Below are 24,936 nucleotides of genomic sequence, written 5' to 3' on the forward strand. Positions count from 1 at the left end.
CTAGAACTGAGATTGCTGGGTTCTATGGTAATTCTGTATTTAACTTTCTGAGGAATCAGCAAACTGTCTTCCACAGCAGCTGCACCATTTTACATTCCCACCAGCAATGAATGAGTGTTCCTATTTTCCCACATCCTCTCCATCACTTTTATTGTTCTGGGTTTTTTTTTTTAAAAATCATAACCATTCTAGTGGGTATGAAATGGTCTTCTTATTTTGGTTTTGATTTGCATTTTCCTAATGGCTAGTGAGCATCTTTTCATGTACTTTTGGCCATTTGTATATCTTCTGTGGAGAAATGTCTATTCAAGTATTTTGCCCATTTTTAAGTTGGGTTGTTTGTTTATTTGTTGTTGAACTGTGGGATTTCTTTATTTTAAACCCTTATCAGATATGCAGTTTCCAAATATTTTTTCCCATTTTGTAGGTTGTCATTTTACTTTCACGATAAACTCCTTTGATGCACAAAAGTTTTTAATTTTGACAAGGTCCCTGTATTAGTTAGGGTTCTCCTTGGAAACAGAATCAATGAGAGATGTCTCTTATTATCAAATTGTAAAAGTGACTCACGCAACTGCGGGAGCGCACGAGTCCAAATTCTGCAGAGCCGTCAACAAGCTGTCAACTCCAAGGAAGACGTCCGACGAACTCCTCGGGAAACGAACCGACAACTTTGACGAATTCCTCAGGAAACGAACCGGCAACTTTGAAGAACTCCTCAGGAAACGAACCGACAACTTTGACGAACTCCTCAGGAAACGAACTGGCAACTTCGACGAGCTCCCCAGGAAAAGCTTCACTGAGCAGCTGAAGAAGAAGTGAAGGTTTCTCTAACCGTCCGGCTTATAAGCCTCCAACTGATCACCCGGACCAAATCCAGCCAATTGCATTCTCTCACTGTGGAAGCACGCCCCTTGATGAGTCATCAGTCAGCTGCAGTCAATTGACTGATGATCCGACAAACCAACCAGCCTCAAATAGCCTCACAGGAATCATCAGGCCAGTGCCCACTTGACCAGACAGCTAGGCCACCTAGCCAAGTTGACACATGAACCCAACCATCACAGTCCCATTTATCTGTTTTTTTTCTTTTTTTGCTTGTGCTTGGTGTGTAAAGTTTAAGAAAACATTGCCTAACACAAGGTCCTAAAGATTCTTCTCTGTGCTTTTTGCTAGGAGTTTTACAGTTCTGGGTCTTTGATCCATTTTGAGTTGATTTATGTATGTGGTGTTGTATAGGGGGTCCACCTTTTTTCTTTTGCTTATGGACATCCAGTTTTCCTAGCACCATTTGTTGAAAAATGTTCTTTCCCAATTGAGTGGAATTGGCACCCTTGTCATAATCCAGTTGGCTATAGAGTGAGGGTTTATTTCTGAACTCTTAGTTTGATTCCATTGGTCTATACGTCTGAGCTTCACCAGTACCATGTTGTTTTGATTATTATGGCTTTGCAATAAATTTTAATGTCAGGAAGTGAGACCTCCAACTTCATTCTTCTTTTTAAAGATGGCTTTGGCTACTCAGGGCCCCTTATGCTTCCATATAAATTTGATGATTGGCTTTTCCATTTCTTCAAAGAAGACTGATAAGAGTTTTGATTGGGATTGCATTGAATGTGTAAATCACATTGGGTAGAATTGACTTCTTAACAATATTTAGTCTTCCAATCCATGAACACAGAATGTCCTTCCACTTATTTAGGTTTTCTTTTATTTTCTTAGCCATGTTTTGTGATTTTCTGTGTACAAGTCCTTTACATGCTTGGTTAGATTTATTCCTAGATATTTGAATCTTTTAGTTGCTATTGTAAATGGAAATTTTTTCATTATTTCTTCTTCAAACTGCTCATTATTAGTGTATAGAAATACTACTGATTTTTGCATATTCCTCTTGTATCCCACCACTTTGCTGAATTCATTTATCAGTTCTACTAGCTTTGTTGTGGATTTTTCAGGATTTTCTGGACATAGGATGATGTGATCCTCAAATAGATAAATTTTACTCTTCTTTTCCAATTTTGATGCTTTTTATTTCTTTCTCATGACTAAATGCTGTCTAGAACTTGCAGAACAATGCTGAATAATCTTGTGTGGCAACAGTGGGCATCTGTGCCTTCCTGCTCTTAGAGTGAAAGCATTCAGTCTTTCACCATTGATTTTTGTTCACCATTGATTTTAATGTTAGTTGTGGGTTTTTCATATATGTCCTTTATCTTGTTGAAAAAGTTTTCTTCTATTCCTAGTTTTTTGAGTCTTTTTATCAAGAAGGGGTGCTAGATTTTGTCAAATGCTATTTTTGCATTAATTGAGATGATCATTTGTTGTTGTTTTTTTCCCTTCCTTCTGGTAATGTGGTATATTACCTTAATTGCTTTTCTTCTGTTGAACCAGCCTTGCATACCCGGGATATATCCCACTTGACCATGGCGTATAATTCTTTTAATGTGCTGTTGGATTCTGTTTGCTAGTATTTTGTTGAGGATTTTTGCAATATTCCTAAGGGATATTAGTCTGTAATTTTCATTACTTGTAGTATCTTTATCTGGCTTTGTTATTAAGGTGATGTTGGTCTCATAGAATTAATTAGGGAGTGTTCCTTCCTATTTAATTCTTCAGAAGAGTTTGAGCAGGATTGGTATTAATTCTTGGAATGTTTGGTAAAATTCACCCATGAAGCCATCTGGTCCTGGGCTTTTCTTTCTGAGGAGGTTTTTGATGACTGATTCAATGTTTTTACTAGTTATTTGTCTGTTGTGATCTTTTATTTCTTCTTGAGTCAGTTTAGGAATTTGTCCATTTCATATAGGTTATCTAATTTGTTGGTGTGCAGTTGTTCATAGTATCCTCTTATAGTCATTTTTATTTCTGATATTATTTATTTGTGTCCCCTCTCTCTCTCTGTTTTTTTTTTTTTTTGTCAGTCTAGCTAAGAAGGTTTGTGTATTTTATCGATCTTTTCAAAGAAACAACTTTAAATTTTTTGGATTATCTCTATTGTTTTTTATTCTCTATTTCATTTATCTGCACTCTAATCTTTCTTATTTCCTTCCTTCTGCTCACTTTAGGTTTAATTTGCTCTTCTTTTTCTAGATTCTCTAGCAGAAACATCAGGTCTCTGATTTGAGATCTTTATTTTTTGAAGTAAGCATTCAGAGCTATAGATTTCCCTCTCAGCACTGATTTTGCTGCATCCTATAAGTTCTGGTATGTTTTATTTTCATTTTTATTCATCTCATGATATTTCCTAATTTCTCTTTTTAATTTTTTGACCCATTGGTCATTTAAGGGTGCGTTAATTTCCACATATTTGCGAATTTCCCAGTTCTCTCTCTATTTTGATTTCTAGCTTCACTCCATTGTGGTTGGAGAAGATACACTGTATGATTTCAGTGTTGTTTAATTTATTGTGACCTAACATATGGCTTCTCCTGGAGAATGATCCATGTTAATTAGAGAAGAATATGCATTCTGTTGCTGTTGGTGATGTATCATTTAAGTCTTCTATTTCCTTATTGATCATTGAAGTCTCCTACTATTAATGTAGAACCATCTACCTCTCCCTTCCCAATCTGTCAATATTTGCTTCATATATTTTGGTGCTCTGCCATTAAGTGCATATATATATTTTTTTAATCTTCATTTTATTGAGATATATTCACATACCACGCAGTCATACAAAACAAATCGTACTTTCGATTGTTTACAGTACCATTACATAGTGGTACATTCATCACCCAAATCAATCCCTGACACCTTCATTAGCACACACACAAAAATAACAAGAATAATAATTAGAGTGAAAAAGAGCAATTGAAGTAAAAAAGAACACTGGGTACCTTTGTCTGTTTGTTTCCTTCCCCTATTTTTCTACTCATCCATCCATAAACTAGACAAAGGGGAGTGTGGTCCTTATGGCTTTCCCAATCCCATTGTCACCCCTCATAAGCTACATTTTTATACAACTGTCTTCGAGATTCATGGGTTCTGGGTTGTACTTTGATAGTTTCAGGTATCCACCACCAGCTACCCCAATTCTTTAGAACCTAAAAAGGGTTGTCTAAAGTGTGCATAAGAGTGCCCACCAGAGTGACCTCTCGGCTCCTTTTGGAATCTCTCTGCCACTGAAGCTTATTTCATTTCCTTTCACATCCCCCTTTTGGTCAAGAAGATGTTCTCCGTCCCACGATGCCAGGTCTACATTCCTCCCCGGGAGTCATATTCCACGCTGCCAGGGAGATTCACTCCCCTGGGTGTCTGATCCCACGTAGTGGGGAGGGCAGTGATTTCACCTTTCAAGTTGGCTTAGCCAGAGAGAGAGGGCCACATCTGAGCAACAAAGAGGCACTCGGGAGGAGGCTCTTAGGCACAACCATAGCCTCTCCTTTGCAGCAACCATCTTCCCAAGGGCAAAACCTGTGGTAGAGGGCTCAACCCATCAAACCACCAGTCCCCTATGTCTGTGATCATGTTAGCAACCATGGAGGTGGGGTAGGCGAATACCCCTGCATTCTCCACAGGCTCCTCAAGGGGGCACTACATCTTTTTTTTTCCTTGTTTTTCTTTTTTTTTTTTTTTAACTTTCCCTTCTTTTTTAAATCAACTGTATGAAAAAAAAGTTAAAAAGAAAACAAACATACAATAAAAGAACATTTCAAAGAGACCATAAAAAGGGAGTAAAAAAAAGACAACTAACCTAAGATAACTGCTTAACTTCCAACATGTTCCTACTTTACCCCAAGAAAGTTACCCAATATAGCAACATTTCTGTGAACTTGCTCCTACTATATCCATCAGAAATTAACAGACCATAGTCATTCCTGGGCATCCCCAGAACGTTAAATAGCTTATCTGTTCTTCTTGGATTATTGCTCCCCCTTCCTTAATTGCTCTCTATTGCTAGTTCCCCTACATTCTACATTATAAACCATTTGTTTTACATTTTTCAAAGTTCACATTAGTGGTAGCATATAATATTTCTCTTTTTGTGCCTGGCTTATTTCACTCAGCATTATGTCTTCAAGGTTCATCCATGTTGTCATATGTTTCACAAGATCATTCCTTCTTACTGCTATGTAGTATTCCATCGTGTGTATATACCACATTTTATTTATCCACTCATCTGTTGAAGGACATTTGGGTTGTTTCCATCGCTTGGCAATTGTGAATAATGCTGCTATGAACATTGGCGTGCAGATATCTGTTCGTGACACTGCTTTCCGATCTTCCGGGTATATACCGAGAAGTGCAATCGCTGGATTGAATGGTAACTGTATATCTAGTTTTCTAAGGAACTGCCAGACTGACTTCCAGAGTGGCTGAACCATTATACAGTCCCACAAACAATCAATAAGAGTTCCAATTTCTCCGCATCCCCTCCAGCATTTGTAGTTTCCTGTTTGTTTAATGGCAGCTATTCTAACCGGTATTAGATGGTATCTCATTGTGGTCTTAATTTGCATCTCTCTAATAGCTAGTGAAGCTGAACATTTTTTCATGTGTTTCTTGGCCATTTGTATTTCCTCTACAGAGAACTGTCTTTTCATATCTTTTGCCCATTTTATAATTGGGCCGACTGTACTATTGTCATTGAGTTGTAGGATTTCTTTAAATATGCAAGATATCAGTCTTTTGTCAGATACATGGTTTCCAAAAATTTTTTCCCATTGAGTTGGCTGCCTCTTTACCTTTTTGAGAAATTCCTTTGAGGTGCAGAAACTTCTAAGCTTGAGGAGTTCCCATTTATCTATTTTCTCTTTTGTTGCTTGTGCTTTGGGTGTAAAGTCTAGGAAGTGGCCGCCTAATACAAGGTCTTGAAGATGTTTTCCTACATTATCTTCTAGGAGTTTTATGGTACTTTCTTTTATATTGAGATCTTTGGTCCATTTTGAGTTAATTTTTGTGTAGGGGGTGAGGTAGGGGTCCTCTTTCATTCTTTTGGATATGGATATCCAACTCTCCCAGCCCCAATTGTTGAAAAGACCATTATGACTCAGTTCAGTGACTTTGGGGGCCTTATCAAAGATCAGTCGGCCATAGATCTGAGGGTCTATCTCTGAATTCTCAATTCGATTCCATTGATCTATATGTCTATCTTTGTGCCAGTACCATGCTGTTTTGGCAACTGTGGCTTTATAATAAGCTTCAAAGTCAGGGAGTGTAAGTCCTCCCACTTCGTTTTTCTTTTTTAGAGTGTCTTTAGCAATTCGAGGCATCTTCCCTTTCCAAATAAATTTGATAACTAGCTTTTCCAAGTCTGCAAAGTAGGTTGTTGGGATTTTGATTGGGATTGCATTGAATCTGTAGATGAGTTTGGGTAGAATTGACATCTTAATGACATTTAGCCTTCCTATCCATGAACATGGAATATTTTTCCATCTTTTAAGGTCCCCTTCTATTTCTTTTAGTAGAGTTATGTAGTTTTCTTTGTATAGGTCTTTTACATCTTTGGTTAAGTTGATTCCTAGGTACTTGATTTTTTTAGTTGCTATTGAAAATGGTATCTTTTTCTTGAGTGTCTCTTCAGTTTGTTCATTTCTAGCATACAGAAACATTACTGACTTATGTGCATTAATCTTGTATCCCGCTACTTTGCTAAATTTGTTTATTAGCTCTAGTAGCTGTATCGTCGATTTCTCAGGGTTTTCTAGATATAAGATCATATCATCTGCAAACAATGACAGTTTTACTTCTTCTTTTCCAATTTGGATGCCTTTTATTTCTTTGTCTTGCCGGATTGCCCTGGCTAGCACTTCCAGCACAATGTTGAATAACAGTGGTGACAGCGGGCATCCTTGTCTTGTTCCTGATCTTAGAGGGAAGGCTTTCAGTCTCTCACCATTGAGTACTATGCTGGCTGTGGGTTTTTCATATATGCTCTTTATCATGTTGAGGAAGTTTCCTTCAATTCCTACCTTTTGAAGTGTTTTTATCAAAAAGGGATGTTGGATTTGTCAAATGCTTTTTCAGCATCTATTGAGATGATCAATTGATTTTTCCCTTTTGACTTGTTAATGTGTTGTAATACATTGATTGATTTTCTTATGTTGAACCATCCTTGCATGCCTGGAATGAAACCCACTTGGTCATGGTGTATGATTTTTTTAATGTGTCTTTGGATTCGATTTGCAAGTATTTTGTTGAGGATTTTTGCATCTATATTCATTAGGGAGATTGGCCGGTAGTTTTCCTTTTTTGTAGCATCTTTGCCTGGTTTTGGTATTAGATTGATGTTAGCTTCATAAAATGAGTTAGGTAGTGTTCCATTTTCTTCAATGTTTTGAAAGAGTTTGAGTAAGATTGGTGTCAGTTCTTTCTGGAAAGTTTGGTAGAATTCCCCTGTGAAGCCATCTGGCCCTGGGCATTTATTTGTGGGAAGCTTTTTGATGACTGATTGGATCTCTTTGCTTGTGATGGGTTGGTTGAGGTCTTCTATTTCTTCTCTGATCAGTCTAGGTTGTTCATATGTTTCCAGGAAATTGTCCATTTCTTCTACATTATCCAGTTTGTTGCCATACAGTTGTTCATAGTATCCTCTTATAATTTTTTTAGTTTCTTCAGGATCTGCAGTTATGTCACCTTTTTCATTCATTATTTTGTTTATATGGGTCTTCTCTCTTTTTGATTTTGTCAGTCTAGCTAGGGGCTTGTCAATCTTGTTGATCTTCTCAAAGAACCAACTTTTGGTGATATTTATCCTCTCTATTGTTTTTTTGTTCTCTATGTCATTTATTTCTGCTTTAATCCTTGTTATTTCTTTTCTTCTACTTGGTTTAGGATTGGTTTGCTCTTCATTTTCTAGCTTCTTCAGTTGATCCATTAGTTCTTTGATTTTGGCTCTTTCTTCCTTTTTAATATATGCGTTTAGTGCTATAAATTTCCCCCTTAGCACTGCTTTTGCTGCATCCCATAGGTTTTGGTATGTTGTGTTCTCATTTTCATTCGTCTCTATATATTTAGCAATTTCTCTTGCTATTTCTTCTTTAACCCACTGATTGTTTAGGAGTGTGTTGTTTAACCTCCAGGTATTTGTGAATTTTCTAAGTCTCTGATGGTTATTGACTTCTAATTGTATTCCATTGTGGTCAGAGAATGTGCTTTGAATAATTTCAATCTTTTTAAATTTATTGAGGCTTGTTTTATGTCCCAGCATATGATCTATTCTGGAGAAAGTTCCATGAGCACTAGAAAAGTATGGGTATCCTGGTGATTTGGGATGTAATGTCCTGTATATGTCTATTAAATCTAATTCATTTATCAGATTGTTTAGGTTTTCAATTTCCTTATTGGTCTTCTGTCTTGTTGATCTATCTATAGGAGAGAGTGATGTGTTGAAGTCTCCCACAATTATTGTGGAAACATCAATTGCTTCCTTTAGTTTTGCCAGTGTTTCTCTCATGTATTTTGTGGCACCTTGATTGGGTGCATAGACATTTATGATTGTTATTTCTTCGTGCTGAATTGCTCCTTTTATTAGTATGTAGTGGCCTTCTTTGTCTCTTAAAACATCCCTGCATTTGAAGTCTATTTTATCTGAGATTAATATTGCTACACCTGCTTTCTTTTGGCTGTAGCTTGCATGAAATATTTTTTTCCATCCTTTCACTTTCAGTTTCTTTGTGTCCCTGTGTCTAAGATGAGTCTCTTGTATGCAACATATTGATGGTTCATTTTTTTTGATCCATTCTGCGAATCTATATCTTTTAATTGGGGAGTTTAATCCATTTACATTCAACGTTATAACCGTGAAGGCATTTCTTGAATCAGCCATCTTATCCTTTGGTTTATGTTTGTCATATTTTTCCCCTCTGTCTATTAATATCCTTTATTGTACCCATACCGAATCTCTTTAGTACTGAACCTTTCTCCAAGTCTCTCTGTCCTTTCTTTGTTTCTCTGTCTGTAGGGCTCCCTTTAGTATCTCCAGTAGGGCAGGTCTCTTGTTAGCAAATTCTCTCAGCATTTGTTTGTCTGTGAAAAATTTAAGCTCTCCCTCAAATTTGAAGGAGAGCTTTGCTGGATAAAGTATTCTTGGCTGGAAATTTTTCTCACTCAGAATTTTAAATATATCGTGCCACTGCCTTCTCGCCTCCATGGTGGCTGCTGAGTAGTCACTACTTAGTCTTATGCTGTTTCCTTTGTATGTGGTGAATTGCTTTTCTCTTGCTGCTTTCAGAACTTGCTCCTTCTCTTCTGTGTTTGACAGTGTGATCAGTATATGTCTCGGAGTGGGTTTATTTGGATTTATTCTATTTGGAGTTCGCTGAGCATTTATGATTTGTGTATTTATGTTGTTTAGAAGATTTGGGAAGTTTTCCCCAACAATTTCTTTGAATACTCTTCCTAGACCTTTACCCTTTTCTTCCCCTTCTGGGACACCAATGAGTCTTATATTCGGACGTTTCATATTATCTATCATATCCCTGAGGTCCATTTTGATTTTTTCAATTTTTTTCCCCATTCTTTCTTTTATGCTTTCATTTTCCATTCTGTCATCTTCCAGGTCACTGATTCGTTGTTCAACTTCCTCTAGTCTTGTACTATGAGTGTCCGGAATCTTTTTAATTTGGTCAACAGTTTCTTTAATTTCCGTAAGATCATCCATTTTTTTATTTAGTCTTGCAATGTCTTCTTTATGCTCTTCTAGGGTCTTCTTGATTTCCTTTGTATCCCGTACTATGGTCTCATTGTTCATCTTTAGTTCTTTGATTAGCTGCTCTAGGTGCTGTGTCTCTTCTGATATTTTGATTTGGGTGCTTGGGCTTGGGTTATCCATATCGTCTGGTTTTTTCATATGCTTTATAATTTTCTGTTGTTTTTGGCCTCGTGGCATTTGCTGAACTTGATAGGGTTCTTTTAGGATTTGTAGACCAATTGAAGTCCTTATCTCTAATTTATCAGATCTACAGCTTCGTGGAGTACACTTTCTCTAACTAACCAGCAGGTGGCGTCCACGAGCCACCTGTTCTCCACAAGCCAGTTCTCCCCTGTTTAGCCTTTTTGGTGAGTGGGGGAGTGAGTCTTGTGGGGCCCAATTGGTGTACCAAGCTTGCGTGTGTAGTTGGTGTTGCCTGCCCTGTATATGGGGCGTGTTTCTGGGCAGTCAGGGAGGGGGGGGGGGTGGCTCTAACAATCAAATCTCCCTGGTGATCCTAGAGTTTTAAAGCTGCTGCAATAGTCTAATCCTTCAGTTCAGTCCTGCCACAGTTTGTCTCTGCCACTGACCCACAAGTCCTTGGTATTGGCGTATGGCTCCTGAGACTTGCAAGTGGGCCCCTCTTCCAGGCCGTGCACCCCGGGTCCTCTGTTGAGGGATGACTGTGCTATGTCACAGGTGAGTGCCGTCCCCCCAGGGCAGTTCTGGGCTGCTGGGCTGTGTAGGGAGGCTCCCAGTCTGCTGAAATGATGGCTGAATGGGGCTTTGTTAATTCACACTGCTCTGCCTTCCCAAGTCTGGGACAATCAGCTGAGGTTGCAGGGAAGGCTAATGTCCACGCCCAGTTTTGTGGTGTGTGCCTGTTATTTGAAGCCCTTCCGTCACACTGGGTTGTCTGGGGCAGCTCTGGGCTATGGGGCTGGCGATGGGCAGGAGTGTTTCCTGTCCACCAGGATGATGGCTGTGAGCGGACACCCCCCTTTTCTTGGGAAGTTGTGGTGTTTAGTGAATTTTCTCAGCCACTGGATTATTGCCTTTTGTCTCAGAGCTCTCTTAGTTCTGCTCTTGACTTGACCTGCCCAAATTGCAAGTCTTTGAAGCTTTCTGTATTGGGCTTCTTAGAGTAATTGTTTTAGAAAAAGAAAAAAGGATTAAAAAAAAAAAAAAAAAAAAACGGGCCCTCCTCAGAGATCTAATGGGTTATTGAAATGCTAAGAGACAAAGCAACCAGGGCCATTAAGGAAAGGTCCACAGGGCAGAGAGATCAGCTTTTCTTCGGGATTTGCATGTGCGCCTCAGGGCCTGAGCTCGGGCCTAAGCTCGGGCCTGAGCTCTGCCCTTCCCCTTTCTATGTTCACCAGAACTCCAAAAATCCTCCGCTTTTATTTTGGAGTTTTTCGTGTTGTTTTTTTTCTCTATGCCTGTCTCCTCTCTGCTGGGCTGGCTGCTCTCAGATTCTCTGGTGTCTGGTCTCAGTCTATCTATGGTTGGAGTTTGGATCAGTAGAATGAGTTTCCGATAAGGGCTGCCACTGCAGTTCTCCCTTCTCCTTCCCGGAGCTGACAGCCCCTCCTCCCATGGGACTGAGCCTGGCAGGGAGGGGCGCGGGTCCCCTGGCCGCAAAAACTTACAGATTTCGCTGATCTCAGCAGTTCCACGTTTTCATGAGTGTTGTATGAAGTATGCCCAAAGTCAGATTGCTCTGTGGTGTCCAGTCCACGCAGTTCCTGGCTTTCTACCTACTTTCCTGGAGGAGTAACTAAAACATACAGCTCACCAGTCTGCCATCTTGCCCCGCCGGTCGCATATATTTTTATAATTGTTATGTCTTATTTAATTGACCCCTTTATCAGTGTATAGTGACCTTCTTTGTGCCTTGTAACAGTTTTGACTTTAAGCCTATTTTATTCTATATTAATATAGCTGTGCCAGCTCTCTTTCTGTTACTATTTGCACAGTGTTTTTTCCAACCTTTCACTTTCAACCTACTTGTGTCTTTGAATTTAAAGTGAGTGTCATGTAAACAGCATATGGCTGAGTCATGCTTTTTTGTCCGTTTTGAACAGGCAATCCTTTACCATTCATATGCTATACATTGTAGCTAGGCATATGCTATCTGCATTGTATCTGATTATGTTTTTGTTCCACACAATGGTGAAAACATTATTAACTTTCATTTTGGTATGTAATATGCCAATGTTACCTTGAAATAACAGTGAAAATTTGGATTGCTTAAAAATGGTGCTTTTATAATTTAGTGGGTTTCAAAACAATTGAAGCAGACTTACTGAGTTGTCCGTTCCATGTATTGGCAGTCTGTGTTCCTGAATGAGTATGCTTGTGTTAAGCATATTCACTGTTTGATTTTAAATATAGAGTCTGCTGATGTGCTTTGAAAAGTATTTGGAAGTAGTTTACATTACAGAGTAAGTCCAGCATATCCCCTACAGTCTGTGTCTCCTGGGCTCTAGAGGTAGACAGAATGGGCAGGGACATACTGGGTATCCTTCTGACCTGTGTTGGGAACTCTATCTCCCACAACAAACGTGTCTCTGCAGTTTTCTTCCTTCTGTTGAATTGAATGACTTTGTTGGGGAATTGTTCCTTTGTCTATAGTGGTTCTATCATCCCAAGTCCTCTTTTATGCTGAAAATATCTTGGGAAGGGTAATAGGTTGCAAGAACAAATCATGAACACCTTAGCAAGAACCCAGAAAGGGCCAGAAGGAATGGCATTTTCCAGGGAAGAAAAGAGATTCTTTTTCATTCCTCTTCAATCTCAACCATTGAAGTAGTCATTTTTGGTTTGCTTCCTTCACTTTCTTCTCAGAAGTCTATTTTATACTCTACCATGAATCTGGACCTCAAAAGTGAACATCAAAAGAATATCAAAAGGGACATCAAAGGAGGATCAATACAAGAAGCAGAAGAGAAAAAAAATGCCATTAAACTTCTTTTTTGGTGGGTGGGGCCAATAATGACCTGAACCTATAATTAATACACAAATTTTGTGACTCTGCAATGGTCACTGTGATGGTTAGGTTCATGTGTCAACTTGGCCAGGTGATAGTACCCAGGAGTCTGGTCAAGCAAGCACTGGCTTAACCATTACTGCAAGGACATTGGTTAATAAACCAGAAGGCTGCTTTATTAAATCATCAGTCAATTGATAGCATCTGTGGCTGATTGCATCAATGAAGGGAGTGTCTTCTGCAATGAGAGAATTCAATTAGCTGAATTTAATCCAATCAGTTGAAGACTTCTAGGGAGAAGAGAGAGAACTTTCACTTCAGCTAACCAGCAAAGCGTTTCCTGAAGAGTTCATCGAACACATTCATTGGAGTTGCCAGTTTGCCACCTGCCCTATGGAATTCGGACTCATACATACCCACAGTTGCGTGAGACACTTCTGTAAATCTTATATTTAGAGATATCTCTTGTTGATTCTGTTTCCCTAGAGAAGCCTAACTAATGCAGTCACAAAATTTAATATTGGAAATATAGGCAAAGAGGGGGCAAAGTATCATTTGGATGGTTTAGTGTCCTGAAGCCTGGGTTCCAGGGGAATCCTGGTAGAAATAATTTAATATAAAATATAAAAAGTACAGCTCTCAAATTGTTACAAATCATAATTCTCACACAGCTTATTGGTGAACGCATGTCAAAGATTTATTTTACTCTTTGTTCAGGGAACCAGCAGAATGACAGAGCTAGTTCAAAAAAAATCATTTAATGATCTCTAGGGAAAGGAATGCAGAAATAAGATTTAATTTAGGTAAAACTTGCTTGATGTCCAGAAAAATATCACTCCTTCCATATTTCTTCAAATTAACCACTTAGATCTACAGTAATGTAAAGAAAAAAATTCTCCTCCCTAATCATTTGTTGGTCAAAGTTAAATATTCTGATAGACTCAGATGATCCTCAGATAAGGTTATAAGAAAACTCTCTGCCCTGATAATAGAAGGTCATGCAGTTGTCTCTGGGCCTAATTTACATATTGGGTGATTTTCAGAAAAGGGGAAGTTTTAATATATGTGGCACTGGTATATCTTTACTAGTTTTTTTCTTTCCATTTGACAGGTAAACTTTATCATTCATTGGTTCTGCGTCCCATGATTTGCTGGGCTGCACATAAAGCTGAAGGTAAATTATGTTCAATATGAGAATGAAACCTTATTAGTTCAGAAGTTTCCAAATAACATGGCAACATCCTGTTAAGAAGTCAGTTGAATAATTTGAATTATTTGGGAAAAAAGCAGTATTTTAAAATTTCTTATACCACTTCTGGGCTCTTAAAATAGTTGAAACCAGGCCAATAGAGGGTTCAATTCAATTCCTGGGAATATGTTTTCCTTTTATGAAAGAGAGGGATAGTTGAATCAAGATGGAGAGTCATAGTCATCAGTTATGAGGGCTCAGTTCAACTCAGCTGGTGCCTGTGCCTCCTCTCCTTACCTCCTCTTGGCTATGCCTATCCCTTAGGAGCAAGTCCTCCTGGGTTCACAATAGGCAGCCATTCTGTTTTCTTTGGTTGGGTCAACAAGTAACTTTTCACACCGAGCCTCTGAGCAGTGGCCCTGGATACTCTTTAATTTTTTATACAGACCCTCTGGACCATTCCTGTGTTGAGAGCAAATTGGGCACCTCAGTATGAGGGAAGGAGGCCCTCCTCAGTTTTCAATGGAGTGAGGCCTTGGACCTCATCAGTATCTAATAAGAAATGTGATGTGCAGTCATTGTAGAAAGATTGGGACATATAGAATAATACAAAATAGAACAGGTAAATCACCCACAATAACCAATTTGACATGTTATTTTTTTCCTTCAAGAATTGTCTATGTAGCTGAAATCATATAGTTAAGATTGTAGACAGTTGTGGATCCAGCCATTTTCAGTTATTTTATATTATGAACCATGGCCCATGTCAGCACAATATTTGAGGAAACTTGATTTTAATGCCTGTTTTGTGATATATGACTTCTTTCCCAATTATTTTATTAAAAGTAGTTCTTTGATCAACATTTTTTAACATATATATTCATATACTTTTTTAAATTTTTATTTTGAAATAATTTCAAACATATAGGACAGTTGCAAATACAATACAAAGCCCATACAGAGAACTCCAACACCCCCCCACCCCAGATATCCATATCTACCAATTTTATATTTTGCTACCTTTGCAGTACCTTTCTTTCTCCTTCCTTCCTCCCTGCCTCCCTCCCTCCCGCCCTCCCTTCCTTCCTTCCTTCCTTCCTCTCTCCCTCCCTCCCCCACCTCTTTCTTTCAACTATATCTATTATCTTTCTATCAATTATCTATCTACCCATTTATCATCTTCTGAACATTTGAGAGCAGGTTGCATATATCATACTCCTTGAACTCATAACACTTCCATGTACGTTTCCCATGAACAAGGATTTTCACTTATGTCATTAACTTAACTGCAGTGAATTCAAGAAAATCAATATGGATATAAAGCTTAAATTCTATATTCCAATTTTTCCTTATGCCCCCTTTGAGCTTTTCTCCTCCATTCTTAGATCCACTCCAGTATCATATATTGCATTGATTGTCATTAACTCTTAACTCTTTTTTTTTAAATTAACTATATCAAAAAAAATTTTTTTTAAGATATACGATAAAAAAACATTTCAAACAAACCATAACAAGGGAGTAAGAAAAAGGCAACTAACCTAAAATAACTACTTTACTTCCAACATGTTCCTATTCTACCCCAAGAAAATAACCTAATATAGCACATTTCTGTGAACTTGTTCCTACCATACCCATCAGAAATTAACAAACCATAGTCATTCCTGGGCATTCCCGGAATGTTAAATTTACCAACAATAGCTTATCTGTTCTTATTGGGTTATCATTCCCCCTTCATTAATTGCTCTCTATCACTAGTTCCCCTACATCCTACATTATAACCCATTTATTTTAGGAGTGTGTTGTTTAACCTCCAGGTGTTTGTGAATTTTCTAAGTCACTGATGGTTATTGACTTCTAATTGTATTCCATTGTGGTCAGAGAATGTGCTTTGAATAACTTCAATTTTTTAAATTTATTGAGGCTTGTTTTACATCTCAGCATATTGTCTATTCTGGGAAAAGTTCTGTGATCACTAGAGAAGAATGAGTATCCTGGTGATTTGGGATGTGATGTTCTATATATGTCTGTTAAATCAAATTCATTTATCAGATTGTTTAGGTTTTCAGTTTCCTTATTGGTCTTCTGTCTGGTTGATCTATCTATAGGAGAGAGTGATGTGTTGAAGTCTCCCACAGTTATTGTGGAAACATCAATTGCTTCCTTTAGTTTTGCCAGTGTTTCTCTCATGTATTTTGTGACACCATGATTGGGTGCATAATCATTTATGATTGTTATTTCTTCTTGTTGAATTGCCCCTTTTATTAGTATGCAGTGGCCTTCTTTGTCTCTCCTAACATCTTTGCATTTAAAGTCTATTTTATCTGAGATAAATATTGCTACTCCTGCTTTCTTTTGACTGTAGCTTGCATGAAATATTTTTTCCATCCTTTCACTTTCAATTTCTTTGTGCCCCTGTGTCTAAGATGAGTCTCTTGTATGCAACATGTTGATGGTTCATGTTTTTTGATCCATTCTGCCAAGCTATATCTTTTAATTGCGGAGTTTAATCCATTCACATTCAATGTTATTACTGTGAAGGCATTTCTTAAATCAGCCATCCTATCCTTTGGTTTATGTTTGCCAGATATATTTTTCCCCTCTCTTTCTTAATGGCCTTTATTGAGCCAATATTGAATCTCTTTAGTACTGAACCTTTCTCCATCTCTCTCTCTCCTTTCTTTGTTTCTCTGTCGGTAGGGCTCCCTTTAGTATCTGAAGTAGGGCAGGACTTTTATTAGCAAATGCTCTCAGCATTTGTTTGCCTGTGAAAAATTTAAGCTCTCCCTCAAATTTGAAAGAGAGCTTTGCTGGATAAAGTATTCTTGGTTGGAAAATTTTCTCTCTCAGAATTTTAAATATGTCATGCCACTGCCTTCTCACCTCCATGGTGGCCGCTGAGTAGTCACTACTTAGTCTTATGCTGTTTCCTTTGTATGTGGTGAATTGCTTTTCTCTTGCTGCTTTCAGAACTTGCTCCTTCTCCTCAGTATTTGACAGTCTGATCAGAATATGTCTTGGAATGGGTTTGTTTGGATTTATTCTATTTGGAGTTTGCTGGGCATTTATGCTTTGTGTATTTATATTGTGTAGAAGGTTTGGGATGTTTTCCCCAACAATTTCTTGGAATACTCTTTCTAGACCTTTACCCTTCTCTTCCCCTTCTGGGACACCAATAAGTCTTATATTTGGACTTTTTACTTTATCTGTCATATCCCTGAGGTCCATTTTGATTTTTTTTATTTTTTCCCCATTCTTTCTTTTTTCTTTCATTTTCTGTTCTGTGGTTCTCGAGGTTGCTGATTCACTGTTCAGCTTCCACTAGTCTTGTACTATAAATATCCAGAATCTTTTTAATTTGGTTAACAGTTTCTTTTATTTCCATAAGATCTTCCATTTTTTAATTTTCTCTTGCAAGTTCTTCTTTATGCTCTTCTAGGTTCTTCTTCATGTCCTTTATATCCTGTGCCATGCTCTTCTTCATGTCCTTTATATCCTGTGCCATGCTCTTGTTGTTTATCTTTAGTTCTTTGATTAATTGCTCCAAGTACTGTGTCTCCTCTGATCTTTTGATCTGGGTGTTTGGGTTTGGGTTATCCATATTGTCTGGTTTTATCATATGCTTTAAAATTTTCTGCTGTTTTTGGCCTCTTGGCATTTGCTTTACTTGATAGGGTTCTTTTAGGACATAAAGGATTATTCAGACACCAATCTCTAATTTGTCAGATCTACAGCTTGGTGGCGTACACTTTCTCTGACTAACCAGCAGATGGCATCCGCGAGTCATCTATTCCTGTCAAGTCAGTTCTCCCCAACTTTGTCTTCATGGTGTGTGGGGGTCTGATTCTTGTGGGGTCCAATTTAATTGGTGCAGCAAGTTTGGTTGTGTTGTTGGTGCTGTCTGCCCTGAATTTGGGGTGAGTGTCTGAGCAGTTAGGGAGGCAGGGCAGCTTTAATAATCAAACCTCCCAGGTGTTCCTGGAGATTTAAGGCTGTTGCAAGAGTCTAAACCTTCATTTCAGTCTCACCACAGAGTGTCTCTGCCGCTGACCCACAAGTCCTTGGTATTGGTGTATGGTCCCTGGAATTTCTGAGTGGGTCCCTTTTCCAAGCCGTGCCCTTCTAGGGCTTCTGCTGAGGGAAGGTTGTGCTACATCACAAGTGCGCACCATCCCTCAAGGGAAGTTCTGGGCTGCCGGGCCATGTAGGGGCATTCCCAGCCTGCTGTAAGGATGGCTGTATGGGGTGTGCCAATTTCCCCCTTTTTGCACAGCTCCACCTTCCCAGTTCTGGGACAATTAGCTGTGGGTGTGCGAAAGGCTACTGTCTATGCCTGACACTGTGGCATGTGCACGTGCCACTGGAAACACCCCCCATCACACTGGGTTTCTTGTCACAGCTCTGGGCTGAGGCCCCAGTGCCAGGCAGGAGCGTTCCCAGGCTGCCAGGAAGACGGCTGCAAGAGGTGTGTTTTTTTTCCCCTTTTTGGCTAACCTCTGCCTTCCTCACTCCAAGACAATTAGCAGCGGGTGCACAAAAGGCAATCTTCCACACCAGATATTGAGGCGTTCGCACAGCCTGTTCCTGCCGTGTTTCACTGCAGCTCTCGCTGCCATATCTGCAGCTGCTTTTGGGTTTTTTTAAAAAAGAACTAGTCCGCCTCCAAATGCCAACCCTCGGTTTGCCCACACTGCAGCGTGGCTGCCATATATTCAGTGGCTTACTCACTCATTTCAGAATGCAGACTCTCAGTTTCACCAAGTGCACAGTCCCTGTGGATTTAGCAGACTTGTCCAGCTGGTGCATCGCTGGAACTGGTGTTCTGGGTCACTTTCTGGCTTTTATCTAGTATTTTTCAAGGAGGTGGTTTTTTGCCCTGTCTCATCTAGCCACCATCTTAGGGTCTCCACATATTCATATATTTTTGAGTTTATATCTTTAGGTTCAGGTCCTGGGAATGGAATTTTTGAGCATTTTAAGGCAATAAATTTTGTAAAATTGCTTTGCAAAAAGTTTGTATTAATTTTCTGCTCCACTAGTAAACTGTGAGACAGCCCACCTTACTGCTTGCACACTCACAGTGTTCATCTTTTTTCATTCTTTTAAATTGATAGATAAAATGGGTATCTAATGATTTCTTCCATTTACTTTTCTATGATCATTTCTTTAAGGTTGGAACTTGTTCATATGTTTATTCATTTGTTTTTCATCTTCCCCATGTTGCTCAGTCAAATAATGTTCACACATTTCTTTCATGTTGGACTACTTACCAAATGCTTTTTAAACTCCTTATTTACGAAGTATATTAAACCTTTGTGATGTTATGGCAGGTATAATCTCAATTTTGCCTTTTAAATATTTAATTTTTTCATGCTTGAATCTATTGTGCTTCTTTTTTATTTTTTAATTCATTTTATTGAGATATATTCACATACCATGCAGTCATACAAAACAAAGCATGCATTCAATTGTTTACAGTACCATTATATAGTTGTGCATTCATCACCAAAATTAATTTTTGACATTTTCATTACCATGCACAAAAATAATAAGAATAAAAATTAAAGTGAAAAAGAACAATTACAGTAAAAAAGAACACTGGGTGCCTTTTTTTATCTTCCCCCATTTTTCTACTCATCCATCCATAAACTAGACAAAGGGGAGTGCGGTCCATATGACTTTCCCAATCACATTGTCACCCCTCATAAGCTACGTTTTTATACAATCGTCTTCAAGATTCAAGGGCTCCGGGTTGTAGTTTGATAGTTTCAGGTATTTACTGCTAGCTATTCCATTTCATTCGAACCTAAAAAGCGTTGTCTATATTGTGCATAAGAGTGCCCACCAGAGTGACCTCTCAGCTCCTTTTGGAATCCCTCAGCCACTGAAGCTTATTTCATTTCCTTTCACATATTGCTGCTATACAAGAGAGAGTAAATAATCACATATTTTTTGAAGTTTCTGAATGTTTCAATTTTTATCTTTACATTAAAAATCTGTAATTTATTCACCTGTAATTTGTTATTTTTTATACATCTAAATGCATTTTTTTAAAAACAGGAACTTTTAAATTTCATTAAATGTTACATCACTGTACTATTGATTTATTATGCCTGGGTTGTCGTGCTTTTCTTTTGTATATTATAGCCTCCTTCTGTGTTTCTGTAGCTCTTGATTCCCCCACTGCACCCTTCTTGGCACTGATGTTCAACCCTGTGAGAGAGATACTGCTGGTGATGGTATTGCCTCCAGTTTGGTTGTGAGTTCCATCTGCCCCAACTGAGACCTATGTCTTTGAGCTTAGACCACCCTCAGTGAGGTGGTGCACTCACTTTTCTGACCCACTGCATTCATATAGTCTTTGTATTAGGCCAGTGACCAGTATGGTTAACATCTCATGCAAACCTGAAAGATTATAATGCTTTGAATATCCTTGCCTCTTAGTGGTAGCTAAGAGGCCAGCCCGTTATAAACAACAGAGTCAGTCCTAGATTAGAAGCAGAGGTGAACCTTCATTAGCTATCTCCTCACTTTTATCTCCCTTCCTATTTCTAGTAAACTCTTGACTTTTACCATTGGTATTAGAATTTAGGTTCCAAGTTTACAAATTTGGCTTTTGGGGTTGAACACAATCCCACTTCTATGGATTCTGATTTATTTATTTATTTGTTTGTTTGTTTGTTTATTATATTTTATTTTAATAGCAAGTCTTTCTTTCAAATAGACTTTTTAGATCAGTTTTAGGTTTACAGAATTGTGCACAAAATACAGAGTGTTCCCATATACCCCTTCTCTGCCTCCCTCCCCTGCTGTTTCCTCCATTATTAACATATTGCAATAGTGTGATACTTTTGTTGCAATTGATAACCAATATTGCTACATTATTATTGACTATAGTCCATAGGTTACATTATGGTTCACTTTGTGTTGTACTGGGTTTTTTTAAATTAAGTTCAGTTTTATTGAAATATATTCACACACCATACAATCATCCATGGTGTACAATCAACTGTTCACAGTACCATCATGTAGTCATGCATTCATCACCCCAATCTATTTTTGAACATTTTCCTTACATCAGAAAGAATCAGAATAAGAATAAAAAATAAAAGTAAAAAAGAACACCCAAATCATCCCCCCCCATCCCACCCTATTTTTCATTCAGTTTTTGTCCCCATTTTTCTACTCATCCATCCATACACTAGATAAAGGGAGTGTGATCCACAAGGTTTTCACAATCACACTTCACCCCTTGTAAGCTACATTGTTATACAATCATCTTCACGAGTCCAGACTACTGGATTGGAGTTTGATAGTTTCAGATATTTACTTCTAGCGATTCCAATACATTAAAACCTAGGAGGTGTTATCTATATAGTGCATAAGAATGTCCACCAGAGTGACCTCTCAACTCCCTTTGAAATCTCTCAGCCACTGAAACTTTATTTTGTTTCATTTCACATCCCCCTTTTGGTCAAGAAGATATTCTCAATCCCACAATGCCAGGTCCAGATTCATCCCCGGGAGTCATATCCTGTGATGCCAGGGAGTTTTACACCCCTTGGAGTCAGGTCCCATGTAGGGCAGAGGTCAGTGAGTTCCCCTGTTAAGGTGGCTTAGTTAGAGAGAGAGAGAGAGGGCCACATCTGAGCAACAAAGAGGTACTCAGGGGGAGACTCTTAGGCACAATTATATGCAAGTCTAGCCTCTCCTTTTCAGTAACAAACTTCATAAGGGCAAGTCCCATGAGAGAGGGCTCAGCACATCAAACCGCCAGTCCTCAATGTCTGTGACAACATCAGCATCAGTCCAGGTGAGGAAGTCCAACTCTTCCACATTTTCCCCCAGTTCCTCAGGAGGGTCCTGCAAATATATTTTTATTCTCTGCCCAAATTACTTTGAGATGTGTCACTGTTTCACTCTAATCTGTAAAAACTTACCATATCTCACTTCCTATTCAAAGTTCCATGTATTGTGTTGTTTGAACAAACTGACTGTAGAGTTATACTGTTTAGAAAATATAGATCCTGCACCAAATAGACATCTCTTCCCTTGGTCTCACATGGAAGTTGAAGTTTCAAAACACAGTCAGTTTTGACCTTTACACTTTGGCCTGGTTTGCCCTAGTCTTAACCAGATCTGCTTCATTCATATCACTAATTGAAGTCTGGGCTCTTTTTCAGCTTTTTTTTTTTTAACAGTTGCTATATGCCATAATACTGACATTCATATCTGTTGAGCTCTAGCTCTGAGGTTCAGGTGTCAGAGGTACCCAGTGTTCCAGAGACAAATCAGGTTATACACTAAGGGATCAGCATCTCAAAGTTTGGAGATAGCCATTACAATTCAGGAATAGATTTGACTGATGTAAGAGCTTACAATCTAGGGACCATTACAATAATCATTCCCCTCTTAGGCTGTGTTCTAAGAGTCAATTCTGAGTTTACATATTGTAGTGAGACATTATAGTGTTTGCCTTTATTTCTGATGTACTTCACTCAAAATGCTGTCTACAGGATCCATTCGCCTCACCTCGTGGTGTGTCTCACAGCTTCACTCCTTCTCGTAGTTGCTCAATATTCCATTGTATGCATACACCACAGTTCACCATTCTGTTTCCCAGTCTACGTACCCTTAGGCAACCTCCACCCACTGCAAATCATGAATACTGCCTCCATGAACACCAGTGTGAAAATGTCCATTCATGTCTCTGCTCTGAGTTCTTCCATTGACACACCCCATAATGAGGTTGCAGGACCTTATGGCCCCCACATACTTAGCTTTTTGTGGAACCACCACACTGACCTCCAGAAAAGCTACACCTTTCTGCCTGCTCATCAACAGTAGATAGGTACAGCCCTTTCTCCGTGTTTTCTCCAACACTTTTACTCCTATTTATATTTTTTCCTACAATTTTATACAGTTATATTCACATACCATACATTTATTCACAGTGTACAATCAGTGTTCATGGTATCATCATAAAGTTGTACATTTATCACCACAATCAGCAGTTGCACATATTGATTACTACCAAAAAAAGTTGTTTTTTGTTTTTAGCAAATAATAAAAAAGATGATAAAAAGAAAAAGAAAATGTCATACTATACAATATAATAGTAAGGACAGAAAACAACACCACTACCAAGAATCTCATATCCCTCCCTTATATCCCCCTCTCATACACATTTAACTTTGAGATATTGCCGTTGTTACATTTAATGGAAGCATATTACAATGTTACTGTTGACCATAAACTCCAGTTTGCTTTGATTATGTTTTTCCCAAATACCATCCCTTTTTCAACACTCGGCATGGTTCACAGTCATTTGTTCTACCATATGTAAAAACATTTTTATATTTGTACATTTAGTAACAGTCATTGGCCACTCCAGTTTTTGCCAAGTTATACAGTCTCAGTCTTTATCATCTATCTTTACCTCTAGTGCCATACATTCTCCTATCCCACCTCTTTCAGCTTTACTCACAGACATCTTTGTCCAGTGTTCTTACAATATTGTTCTACCATCACACAGTATTATGCTATTTCTGGATCTATTCAATCAATCCTGCTAAACATTCTTTAGTCCTTCAGCATCAAGTGCCCTATCTCTACCCTCTTTCTATCTCTTGGTAGCCTGTGTTCTCAGCTTTTAACTCCCAAAGTTTGTTCATTAATGTTTGTTCATATTAGTGAGACCACACAGTATCTGTCCTTTTGTTTCTGGCTAACTTCACTCAACATAATGTCCTCAAGGTTCATCCAACTTATTATATGTTCCATGTCTTTGTTCTGTCTTACAGCTGCATAATATTCCATCATATGTGTATACTACAGTTTGTTTATCCACTCATCCATTGAAGGACATTTGGGCTGTTTCCACCTCTTGGCAATCATGAATAATGCTGCAATAAACATCGGTTTACAAATGTCCATTTGTGTCTTAAGTTTCAGTTCCTCTGAGTATATATACCTAGCAATAGAATAACTGGGTCATATGGCAAATCTATACATAGCTTCCTGAGGAACCTCCACATTGTCTTCCAGTGTGGTTGCACCATTCTACATTCCCAGCAGCAATGAATGTCTGCCTCTTTCTCCACATACTCTCAGGCACTTGCAATTTTCTGTTTTTCAGATAATGGCCATTCTGGTAGGTGTGAGATGATATCTCCTTGTGGTTTTGATTTGCATTTACCCAATACCCAATGAGGTTGAGCATTTTTCATATGTTTTTGAGTCATTTGTATTTCCTCTTCAGAAAAGTGTCTGTTCATGTCTTTTGCCCATTTTTAAATTGGATTGTTTGTCTTTCTGTTGTTGAGTTGTAGGATCCCTTTATATATTCGGGATATTAAACCCTTATCTGATATGTGGTTTCCAAATATCATCTCCCATTGCATAGGTTGCCTTTTTACTTGTCTGACAAAGTCCTTTGATGCACAAAAGTGTTTAATTTTGAGGAGATCCCATTTGTCTATTTGTTCTTTGGTTGCTCACGCCTTGGGTGTGAGGTCTAGGAAACCATCTCCTAATACAAGATCTTTAAGATATTGCCCTATATTTTCTTCTAAGAGTCTTATGGTCTTGGTGCTAATGTTTAGGTCTTTGATCCATTCTGAGTTAATTTTTGTATAAGGTGTGAGATAAGAGTCCTCTTTCATTCTTTTGGAAATGGATATCCAGTTCTCCAAATACCATTTATTGAAGAGGCTGCTCTGTCCCAGTTGCTTTGGCTTGACTGCCTTATCAAAGATCAATTGTCCATAGATGTGAGGGTCTACTTCTGAACACTCAATTTGATTCCATTGGTTGGTATATCTGTCCTTATGCCAGTACCATGCTGTTTTGAGCACTATAGCTTTATAATATGTTTCAAAGTCAGGTAGTGTGAGACCTCCCACTTTGTTCTTCTTTCTCAAGATATTTTTGGCTATTTGGGGCACCTTGCCCTTCCAAATACATCAGGTTATTGGTTTTTTTATTTCTGTAAAGAAAGTTGTTGGGATCTTAATTGGTGTTGTATTGAATCTATAAATAATTTTAGGTAAAATTGCCATCTTAACTATATTTCATCTTCCAATCCATGAACATGGTATGTTCTTCCATTTTTTTAAGTCCTGTTCA

This window comes from Choloepus didactylus, chromosome X, assembly GCF_015220235.1.
Source record: "Choloepus didactylus isolate mChoDid1 chromosome X, mChoDid1.pri, whole genome shotgun sequence".
Classification (NCBI taxonomy): Eukaryota; Metazoa; Chordata; class Mammalia; order Pilosa; family Megalonychidae; genus Choloepus; species Choloepus didactylus.